This window comes from Capra hircus, chromosome 10, assembly GCF_001704415.2.
Source record: "Capra hircus breed San Clemente chromosome 10, ASM170441v1, whole genome shotgun sequence".
Lineage (NCBI taxonomy): Eukaryota > Metazoa > Chordata > Mammalia > Artiodactyla > Bovidae > Capra > Capra hircus.
This window is the reverse complement of record NC_030817.1, coordinates 91536659-91548662: the sequence shown is the minus strand read 5'-3', so window position 1 is coordinate 91548662 and position 12004 is coordinate 91536659. Positions and strand designations below refer to the sequence as shown.

The following is a 12004-nucleotide window of genomic DNA, read 5'->3' as shown; positions in this document are numbered from 1 at the left end:
TATCTCCTGGGTGGTTTATAGTTCTCCAGGTAAACAGCATGAATTCTCTGCTCTGTGGGGGGAGTGACTCTTTTCCCCCTTTTTCTCTAACAAAGTTTACAGTTGTGTGGCAAAGAGACTCTGCCCTCTATTTTTTAACGTCTTTCACTTCTTCCCTTCTAATTTCATCTACATTAAATCCTCAACTTAATGAAAAATCCAAGTACACAGAAACATACACTTAGCTGGATTACTCCTGACAACTGGGTGGCTATTCTTTCTGAATTTCAAAAAAGATTCAAAGCTGTATAAACAGAGGTTCCTTTACACAATCAGTCAAAACAGAATCTACTCCTGGGTCCTTGCTGTTCCATCAGAACAAGAACCAATATTCACAGCAAGATTCATTGCAATAGCCAAAAGGTGCAGGCAATCCAACAGTCCACTGAAAGACGAATGAATAAATAAAATGTGGTTCATACATACAATACACACAATGGAATATTGTTCAGCCTTAAAAAGGAAGGAAATTCTGACATATGCTATAATATGGATGAACTATGGGGACATGAACTGTGAACTTCCAGATGTTCAAGCTGGATTTAGAAAAGGCAGAGGAACCAGAGATCAAATTGCCAACATCTGCTGGATCATCGAAAAAGCAAGAGAGTTCCAGAAAAACATCTACTTCTGCTTTATTGACTACACCAAAGCCTCTGACTGTGTGGATCACAACAAACTGTGGAAAATTCTTAAAGAGATGGGAATACCAGACCATCTGACATGCCTGAGAAATATGTATGCAGGTCAAGAAGCATCAGTTAGAACTGGACATGGAACAACAGACTGGTTACAAATCAGGAAAGGAGTACATCAAGGCTGTATATTGTCACCCTGCTTATTTAACTTCTATGCAGAGTACATCATCAGAAATGCTTGGCTGGATGAAGCACAAGCTGGAATCAAGACTGCCGGGAGAAATAGCAATAACCTCAGATATGCAGATAACACCACCCTTATGGCAGAAAGTGAAGAAGAACTAGAGAGCCCCTTGATGAAAGTGAAAGAGGAGAGTGAAAAAGTTGGCTTAAAGCTCAATATTCGGAAAACTAAGATCATGGCATCTGGTCCCATCACTTCATGGCAAATAGATGGGGAAACAATGGAAACAGTGAGAGACTATTTTGGGGGGCTCCAAAATCACTGCAGATGATGACTGCAACCATGAAATTAAAAGATGCTTGTTCCTTGGAAGAAAAGCTATGACCAACCTAAACAGCACATTAAAAAGCAGAGACGTCACTTTGCCAACAAAGGTCTGTCTAGTCAAGGCTATGGTTTTTCCAGTGGATGTGAGAGTTGGACTATAAAGAAAGCTGAACACGGAAGAATTGATGCTTTTGAACTGTGGTGTTGGAGAAGACTCTTGACAGTCCCTTGGACTGCAAGAAGATCCAACCAGTCAATCCTAAAAGAAATCGGTACTGAGTATTCATTGGAGGACTGATGCTGAAGCTAAAACTCCAGTACTTAGGCCAAAGTAAGTTCCAGGAGTTGGTGATGAACAGGGAAGCCTGGCGTGCGGCATGCAGTTCCTGGGGTCTAAAAGAGTTGGACACAACTGAGTGACTGAACTGAACTGATGAGGACATTATTAAGTGAAATAAGCAAGTCACAAAGGGACACCATAAGATTCCTCTTATACAAGGTCTCTAAAGTAGTCCAATCACAGAGACAGAAAGCAGAAGGGTGGTTGGCTTGGGCTGGGGAGACAAGGAATGGGGGGGCTCCCATTTAAGGGTACAGAGTATCCGTTTCACCAGATGAATGAGTTCTGGAGATTGGTCGTGATGATTCAGTTCAGTTCAGTCTCTCAGTCGTGTCCGACTCTGTGACCCCATGAATCGCAGCACGCCAGGCCTCCCTGTCCATTTCCAACTCCCGGAGTTCACTCAGACTCACGTCCATCAAGTCCGTGATGCCATCCAGCCATCTCATCCTCTGTCGTCCCCTTCTCCTTCTGCCCCCAATCCCTCCCAGCATCAGAGTCTTTTCCAATGAGTCAACTCTTCGCATGAGGTGGCCAAAGTACTGGAGTTTCAGCTTTAGCATTATTCCTTCCAAAGAAATGCCAGGGCTGATCTCCTTTAGAATGGACTGGCAGTCAAAAGTGATGATTATTGAACCGAAAAAAAAAAAAAAAAATGGATGGACATGATGCCACTTAAAAATGTTAAGATGGTTAATTTTATGTTACATTTTTTTTTTTTTTTACCACAATTAAAGCAAACACCAACACAACCAGGTTTCCACAGCTGGTTTTGGCGTTTGCGGCATCACCTTCCATCACTGAAGGTTTCTGGCTGGGAGGGGCATTCCTCAGTGGTGCCAGGTCCCCACCAGCCTCTGGCAGTTATGTGGGGCTGAAGGAGCTGCCCAAGGAGCTGGGCCACCACTCCTCCCAGGGAGTCCTTTCCCAGAAACAGTTTCTGCAGCAGGAATGCCTGACTCACTTCCTTTCCTTGTGGAAATCAGATGAGAACTGTTTCACTGCCCTGAACAGGGTGGGTAATAAGATCTCAGGTTCCCTGAATAAGGAAGGGGGAAGAGCTGAAGTCAAGAGCCCAAGGCCCTAGGACCCTGGTGATGCGCTTCCACCTGGCAGCATCACGGGTGAGGAAGACGGGCCCGGGGACTTCAAGGCCACATGCTGCCTCTCCCAGGCGCCTTTCCCTTTACCCCGAGGTCCCTTAACAACAGCACTTCCATGATTAAATGCTTTTAAAAAAACTGCTCTATAAGGTTCTCAGAGGCTTGGTCCTCACCTCAAGGAGGTCATAGTTTATGACACACCATGGTGTCCACACGAGCTGAAGCGTCCAGGTGACAGACTGGGACAGGCAGTGGTTGATGGGCTGTGGTGGACTGATGGCACGTGCGGTAGAGGTTGAGGACGCACACAGTTTTGGGGAGAACAGGCAACCGCGCCAGAGACCAGATAGACCAAGGATGAGCAGAAAAACGTGGGAGAACACCTGGCCCAGGAGGTCACGGCTGGACTGCAGTCGAGGGGGCGTCCGTCAGCAGCTGGCCGTTCACGACCCTCCCTGCTCTGAAGCAGTCTCACGAACTGGCCCAAGGCCACGTGTTTGATGAGGCAAGAAAAGAGAGATGGGAATGATCTCTCATTCTAACCGAACCTCAGGATCATATACAAGAATAGCAAATACTCTCATACTGCTTACTGTGAGCTGTTAACACTTTATAGACATTAATTTATTTGAGGCTCAGAACCACAGGCACTATCTTAGCCACTGATGGAGAAAGGAAGACATAAAAAGGCTAGGGAGCTTGCCCAAGAGTTAAGAGCTAGAGAGTGTGAGACTCGGGCACTGTCCTTGCTCTTAACCATTATGCTATCCTGCTCCTCTGTAAGAAGACAAGGAGAGAGGCTGGTGGATGGTCAACACGAGGCAGCGTGGCAGCTCTGCCCCCTCTTTCTTACGGGGAGAGGCAATAGAGCTTTTGGTTGAGATAAACTCCCAGTCACATCAGTGTGGGTGAAATGTTAACTCTTATAGCTCTTACTTACCAGCCTGTGGCCTTGGGCATAATTAACCTCTCTGAGAAGAAGCTATTTACTGTACCTATAATTTATGCTGTCTAGTGTACCTGTGAGGATTAAATGAAGCTCCTGGCATATAACCAATAGATAGAAGCTATTATTTGACCAGCTGAAGGCTCTCAAAACAAGCATCTGACACACAGTCACCATCTAATAAATTAATCAAAACACTGTAACAAAGTAATAAAAGCTGTAAGTCTACAATGGGACGCAATAGTGAGTTCATAGCTACAGTGCTACAGCGGCTCCTATACCACACTGTCTGGGGAGAGATTTGATCATCTCTCTGAAGTGTTCCCCTGGGACAGCTAAAAACCAAGACAAGACAAAAGAGACAAGTTTATAAGTTAGCAGAATGTTTTATTTAAAAACAAAACGCAAGGGTTGAAGATAATTTTTAAAGCCACACTTTACAAAAGTCTTAGTTTGATGCTAACATTCCACAATTACTAAATCACCTATAGAAGATGGACAGCCTCCAATAACCAAAGAAAGAACGTAATTGCACATCACATCCCAAAGTGCAGAGAGAAACCATCTGATGAGGTTAACCTTTGGAACTGGAATGAGCACTGTGTTCCCCCTTAGAGTCGAGCCTGATCACAGGTACCTGGTTGGCCCATCCTCAGAGTGAATGGCTCTTTCTCAGCCACCAGATAGCCACCTTTGTACCCAGCATGTTCTGAACTCACAATCAGGAGTGTAACCCCAGGACTTCACTGGTGGTCCAGTGGTTTCTTCAGGAGACAAGAGTCTGATGCCTGGTCCAGGAAGATTCCATGTGCCACCGGGCAGCTAAGTCCACGTGCCACGATTACTGAAGTCCACACCTAGAGCCTGGGAGCCCCAACTAGAGAAGCTCGTGTGCTGCAACTAGGAAAAAGCCTGTGTGCAGCAACAAAGACTCAGCACAGCCAAAAATAAAAATAAAGGCATAAAAATATTGTTTAAAATAGAATGTAACCACAGCCGGCAGTGCCACCAACACACTCGCTGATGGACAGCTGCCAGGACCACTTCAAACCAGGATCTAAGGTAAAACAACAAGTTAGATGAGTCCCGTGTGGACACCCCACCCCTGGTCAGGACGCAGGGATTCTCCTTCCTGGAGACAGACCTTATTTTTACAACGGGCTTTTCTATTTTCCTTGCAGACTGCTTCAACTGTAAGAACACAAACCAAACATCTGAAATAATGAGTCACCTACTGGCTTGAATCCGAAGCACCAGGTCAAATGCAGTTGAAGCCACGTCAGTGCCTGAAGCAACTCGAGTGCAGCGAGTGGACGGATTTCTGCCGTCTGGAATCTGCACACTCTTCCTATCGTGATGGATGATGTCTCAGTAACGAGAGGCATGCCGAGCGGCCCTGGCCGTTCAGGCTGGCACCAGGACGGTCCACGGCATTCCTTCCCTCTGGAATTGCCGCTCTTTCCTTGGAGGAGATGCCAGACAACGAAAAGCCGGAAAGACACTCAGGATCAAGTAACATTATTTTTTCCTTGAAAGCACCTCTGGGAAAGGGTAGCCTGAAGGAAAGGCAGGTGTAAATTACCAGTCATGGTACTAATTAATGGCATTCTCAATTCTCCAGCTATTCTGAGCTGAAGAAACAGGTCATGAGCATTATAATAAATTACAAGCAACTTCATTTGACACCCAAATTATACACTGCTTTTCCTTCACTCTCATTATAACGTCTACATTTGAAGGCATTTGAAATTGAATTGAAAAGATGCGCAGCTACAAGATTACTTCCCAAGAGAGAAGGCTGGGCTTCCAGGACTCACAGGCCAGCTTAAGATAACCTGCGTCTGTGCATTTTGGTGTCCAACTCTTGACCCCATGGACTGTAGCGCACCAGACTCCTTTGTCCATGGGATTCTCCAGGCAAGAACACTGGAGTGGGTAGCCTTTCCCTTCTCCATGGGATCTTCCCAACCCAGGGATTGAACCCAGGTCTCCCACATTGCAGGCAGATTCTTTACCATCTGAGCCACCAGGGAAGCCCGAGCTGGCATCATCTCACAGGAGGTGAGAAGCACTCAGAAGACGTCTCAGAGAGATTTAGATGCTGCTGAGTAAGAGAGTGAAGCATGCAGGCACGCAAGGAATGAGTGATTAACATTTGAATGAAGTAACCCTAGAAATGAAAAGTTTGAAGACTATTTTTCATGAGTTTCACAGTGCCAGAGTTTCCTTTACACATGAGTTGGTCTTATCTCTTCTAAAATATACCAGAAATGCAATCAAGAGAAACATAGTATAATCATTGATCTTCCTTGGGCAATCCTTGACAGTCTTATCTAATCACTCCAATTCTGCCTAGGGGTGAAGGTGCTGTTCGGTACCTAAAAATGTCCAGTATTGCCATGTCTCAACTGTCCAGAAGTTAGGCCCTCAGAGCCTGACTATTCAGACCTCAGCTAAGAATCCAAAGGAGAAAGAGCCTCTGAGCAGGAAAACACTTAGCTGGTCAACAAACCATATACGGATGCTCAAGCGAAGTGAGGTGAAGTGAAGTGAAAGTCTCTCAGTTGTGTCCGACTGTTTGTGACCCCGACTGTACACTTCATGGAATTCTCTAGGCCAGAATACGAGGAATGGGTAGCCATTCCTTTCTCCAGGGGATCTTCCCAAGCCAGGGATCGAACCCAGGTCTCCCGTATTGCGGGCAGATTCTTTACCAGCTAAGCCACCAGGAAAGCCCATATTCGGAGGCTGCTAGGATATAATTTATAAATTAAGCATCCAGAAAAGACAGAGGCCTCTTTTTCTGACAGTGTGGGTAGTTTCTTCTGTTCAAGTCTCCGCCTTCTTCCCATTAAAATGGACTCTAAGTTGTCCATACTCCACAGTCTGTAAAACTCATATGAAATCAAAATTCAAACATTTAAAAGGAAACTCAATTTGTAAGTACTGAAATAAATAAATCACAAGGTATTGTTTAACATGTTAAACATGATAACTGTCTGAGCAAAACAAACTCCCAAGCCCAGTTCTCAGAATTACCGGTGGGACTTGGAAAACTCACAGATGCTCCTGCAGCACCCTGGAAACGAGGTGGGCCTGGTGTGGAGAAGATGCCCTTCCCACGCGTGGCTTTTCACTCCCTGAATATCCCTGGGTACCTCACATCTCTCCCCCATGTTTCCTCAATTCTGAAACAGAAGCACTTTTGCTTCCAAATTATAATCTAGTTAGTTCTCTTCCAGCCCAACAGATATAATATTTTTCAATTTTCTCCCAAAGTCAGAGTTTTCCCCACTTTAGGAAATGTACATCTCTTTGTGTGGGACAGAAGTAAGGAAGTGTTAGTTGCTCAATCGTGTCTGACTCTTTGCGACCCCATGGGCTGTAGCCCACCAGATTCCTCTGTCCATGGGATTCTCCAGGCACGAATACTGGAGTGGGTTGCCATGTCCTTCTCCAGAGGATCCTCCTGACCCAGGGATGGATCCCAGGTCTCCTGCATTGGCAGCCAGATTCTTTACCATCTGAGCTACCAGAGAAGGAAGGAAGGATAGAGACAAATGCATCGAGTGTATATCTCAGAGGATACAGGTGACTGATTCAACAAGATGGAAGGATGTGTGTGGGAGAGTGAGGAACTGGCAGGGGAGACAAGGAAAACTGCGGTCAGGAGTCTTGGAAAGTCACAAAACTCTTAGACCCAATCTTTCCCCTTCTCCCCCACTTTGGAGGGATGGAACAAAAGAAGTTGGGAAGGAGAGAGAACTGAAGTAGCGGACAATAGATAAGTTAAATATATTCCATGAAGTTTTGTCAAAGGTACATTATGCTCTATTGCAGGCATAAGAAGGGGTTTAAGTGAAAAGCAACATGGTCCCTGAACTTAAAGGGTTTCTAATAGAATTCTGTGGTTACCAAATTTCATGTGCGTTAGTATCGCCAGGCAAGCTTGTTGAAAATACAGACACCTGGGTTCTACCCACTCATCCCAAACATACTGAATCAGAATTTCTAGGAGGCAAAGTCTAGGAATGCTTTTGTTGCTCACCCAAAACGGACAACAAACACAATGCAAAGCAACTTTTGGATAACGCAGTTAAATACATAGGCTCTTTCAGGCAACTCCAACTTAGTGCTGAGAACAAATACAGGTTAAAACCAGGTTTCCCACAGTATGTCCCAAGGTGCCCTGGTGAGCCAGAGTGAATTCACAGGAGGATGGAGGGGTATTTCAATTTTTCAAAGAAAACACAGTAAGATGTTGGACACTGTAGCAATGACTAGTTCAAGTTAATTTACAGATTGTACTGTATTCCTTTTGATGACATTCCCTCTGTGAAATTGGCTGGTTTTTTTTTTTAACAATTGCTTTGCTTTGATAACAAGTATATCTGAAAATCAGTGGGCATAAAAAAATGAGGGTAGGAGTGTCCATTTAATTCCAAGGTTTAGTGCCCAATGGGTGGTACATCCCACTAGTGAATGATGGTGGGTATTTAAGAAAGAATAAATTTAAAATTTTTATAAAAAGAAAAATATATATATTTTTCTAATTTATTTGTATTACTTTCTTAAATGGCAACTAAGTTGTTAGGATATAAATACTTACTAGGTTGTTTGTACTTATTCACTAAACAAACAAAACCGCTAGGTATTTCTTTTGAAAACATTAATAAGACACTTGGGGCACCATGAAGACAGACAATTTGGGAACTTCTGGGTGAAGGCAGCCTCACAATGCTCACAATGAGTTTATTTTCACGGCAGAACAATTGAATCACTTGATCAAAACAGATCTATCTCAGGTCACATTCTGGTAGAGAAAGCTTTCTAGTGGAGTTTGACTAGAATAGTGCTCTCCTGAGTATTCTCAAGTAAAAACAAAAGATAGCCATGAACGTCTATCCACCGTTTAACCAGGAATCTCATGAGGTGTTTTATATTCCAAATAATATTCCGAAGTCAAAGAAAAAAAAAAGAATCTTGTTTTCATGGTTAGCATTATTACATTTGTGCAAAGCCCTCAAACGTGAAAGAAATCTCACAATTCACAAAACTGGAACATGCAGTCAATTCAGTAACAAGCTTGTTACATAATCCAAGTCCAGTTATCCCTAGTGTTTCAAGCAACAGGTCACAGGAAATGCCGCACTCTAACGGTTGGTACGTCTGTCAGCCTGCCACCCTGGTCTGTGGCTCCTTTCTGACATGGCCGTGCTCTTGCCCTCCCAAGGGTTACAGACACAGCTTTATTTTCTCAACTGCTTTGAGAAATTGATTTTATTTGAGACTTCCATGATTCCTACAGATAAAAAAGCTGAAAGTGAAGTCGCTCAGCCGTGTCTGACTCTTTGCGACCCCATAGACTGTAGACTATGATGCTCCTCTGAAATTTTCCAGGCAAGAATACTGGAGTGGACTGCCATTTTCTTCTTCAGAGGATCTTCCCGACCCAGAGATCGAACCTGGGGCTCCCGCATTGCAAGCAGACGCTTTTACCATCTGGTGAGCTACCAGGGCCACCAGGGAAGCTAAAAAACTTTCCAAGATTAAATGTTAAGGAAAAACCCTCCTCGTAGCAGGGAGAACTTATTAAGAAGAAGCTGTATGTCTCCACACAGGCTCTGTCTGCCAACCCAACAGTTAAATAGGTAAGAAACATCAAGGCTTACTGCCTAGCTCTGGCATCTTGACTGCTTGTTAGCTGGCACAGAAAAAATGAGATGTCTTTCTGCATGTGTGACCACCTCAGCCTTTCTAATGCTTCTTAGTTCTTGAATCTGGGATTTTTCAAATTGTCTCCCAAATTATGGGCAGTTTCTGGAGTTCTATTTAGCAAATGCCTGAAATGACAGAATTTTTGAAGTGACGTCAAATCTCTGCCTAAAAGAAAGTGGCCAAGCAAATCTTAATAGTGACTTTAAGTAATTAATTAGATTAATAATGAACAAGCAAGGTACTCTTCAGAAAGAGATGCTTCCTAGGGAAACAGAGGAGATAAAAAATACAGGCAGCTTTTCCCACATGTGAAAATTATTCTGAAAGACTAAAGTTGAACGCATTGCACTTACTAAATTTCCAAAGAGTTTGGAAAACTTCGAGGTGAGGTTTTTCACTTAAAAGTGAGGCCTTTCAAATAAAATTAGATATATTCTTGTCAAGTAAGCAAACTAGATACCAACTGTAACAGAAACACTGTTACTTCATGTTTTTCTCCCAATGTACGATCACATCCAAGCTCAGAGTGAGAGTTCATCAGTAAGTCCTTCAGTTTGGGGTGACGGGTTAGGAAATGAGAAGTTAAAATTACAACCGAAGTCAACCAGTAACTTCTCTACTATGAGTTTCAAAAATCAAACATAAAGCTTTCATAGAGAGAAATGAGCAATGAACGCAAGCAGACAATACACTTACTCCCTCAGAAAGTGATTACTAATAAAATACTAGAAACTTGGTAACTAAAGTCAATGTTCTGAGGAAATACTTCCCACAATGGAATATAAACTTAGCAGGCGGCCAGGACCACATTCTATTTTAGCCAGTGTCTGAACTTGAATTAGCTGTTAAAAAAAGAAAAAAAAAATTAACTGAAACTCCCCAGACACCAAAAAGTAAAAGGCAATCCCAGCTAAATCTGCTGAACACTTGACCAGCATGTTTTGCCATTTGCCCGACCCTGCAGGCTGGGAGGGCACTCACATCCGAGAGATCAAGAACAGCAGCCGGGAAGCCTCGGAGGAAAAACCGTGAAAACACAATTAAGTAGAACAGCTCCTACCATTTGGTCTGGTGATGAAAGGAGAGACGAGGTGTCAGTGAGGATGATAGATATTTGGACCCTTGACTCCTTTGTGAGGGTGAGGTAACAGGTCAAATGCCTTCTCTTGAGCAGGCGATTTGTTTTACCCTGAGATGTGCAAGGCTGAGGCGAGTCTATCATGGTTACAAAACAACTGCGGAGAAGGCAGCTCCCACAGCAGACAGTCCCGAGGGTGCAGAGTCCTGGATCGCTCACTGAATTCCTCTGCTCAGGTCTGTATAGGAATTAAGACTCACCGTGAAGGGCCCTGGTGAGGGAGGCAGAACCCCAAGAGACAGATGTTAGTTCCTTAAGAACCAACAGAGAGGGGCTTCCCTGGTGGCTCAGTGGCAAAAAATCTGTCTGCCAATGCAGGAGGTGTGGGTTCGATCCCCGGTCTGGGAAGATCCCGTATGCTAAGGAGCAACTAGGCCCGTGCACCACAGCTATCGAGCCTGTGTTCCAGAGCCTGGGAGCCTAGAGCCTGTGTTCTGCAATAGGAGACACCGCTGCAGTGAGAAGCCCGGGCACCGCAACTAGAGAGAAACCCACGCAGCCACAAAGAGCCCGCATGGCCAAAAAAACTAAACAAAAACCGACAGAGAGTGGCTGAGGCTAGTGAGAGTATCAGCGTCTCTGTGTAGCAAACACACACCACCGAAGAATTCAACAGGACTGTTGCTGTTGTTGAGTCACTAAGTTGCGTCTGACTCTGCAACCCCGTGGACTGCAGCGCGCCAGGCTTCCCTGTCCTTCACTATCTTCTGGGGGTTGCTCGGACTCACGTCCATTGAGTCGGTGACGCCATCCAACCATCTCATTCTCTGTATTAGAAGAAAACGATACAGAAGCCTTCCAACCCCTCACACATATTCCTCAGGGCGAGGACCAACCCAGGATGAAACCCCCTCTGTTGGCTGCGTTCTCCCCATGGCCCTTGCTAACTTGCTGGAGAAAGAAGGGACGCTGTCACGGAGGAGGGGACAGAGGTCACTTTCCCAGCTTTCAGCCTCCTCATGCTAAAGCCGTTTTCCTCAGAGCTTCAGTTTCTCCATCGGTGGAAACGCAGGTGTAGAGAAACACACATCCCTAGTTAAACACCTCTGAATGAACGTAAATGTTGCAGCTGGACCCTCAGTGTGAAGGAGGAAATGGGTGGAGAGGTTTAACTCTCTTAAAACCAAAAAGCTGAAAACGGCTCCTAAAGAATTTATTCATGCAGAAAACACATTAGTTTAGACTCTTCCCCTCAAAACATTAATGAAATAAGGTACCATATTTAAAAGACATTCCACTAAAATCCAGAAAAGGAAGGCGTATCTGACACGCAGAAAGAAAGACAAATCATTGATCCAAAAAGACATCCATGGTTGGTTGGAGGGGATGTTGAAGGCAATGAACGAGGGAAATAGGAGGGCGGGGGGGTGGGGGTGGGGGGGGATAAATTAAGGCCCAAATGACACGGACACTTAAAATTAGGTGGTTTTAAAGTATAAAGAATCCTATCGATGTCACAAGACAGAGAAAGGTGCAACATTTTCTTAGAACTTAAAATTCTTATCTGCCAGCTTCTCTAAAGACATTTCATTTGAGCTAAGAAAATGCAGGATTAAAAGGAACTCAACCTT

General features: G+C 44.4%; 1 protein-coding gene across 5 annotated transcripts in view; it reads right to left on the bottom strand.

The window, feature by feature from the left end:
• Nucleotides 1-12004, bottom strand: part of LHFPL2 (lipoma HMGIC fusion partner-like 2) — a 171746-nt gene that overhangs the window by 117256 nt on the left and 42486 nt on the right. Inside the window, exon 3 of one of the 5 annotated variants that reach the window (XR_001918605.1) lies at nt 3817-5133. The exons of the other annotated variants lie outside the window; for them this stretch is intronic. The gene's annotated coding sequence lies outside the window, so the exon portion shown is untranslated. Of the gene's footprint in view, nt 1-3816; nt 5134-12004 lie in introns of those variants that run through there. 5 annotated transcript variants of the gene reach the window in all.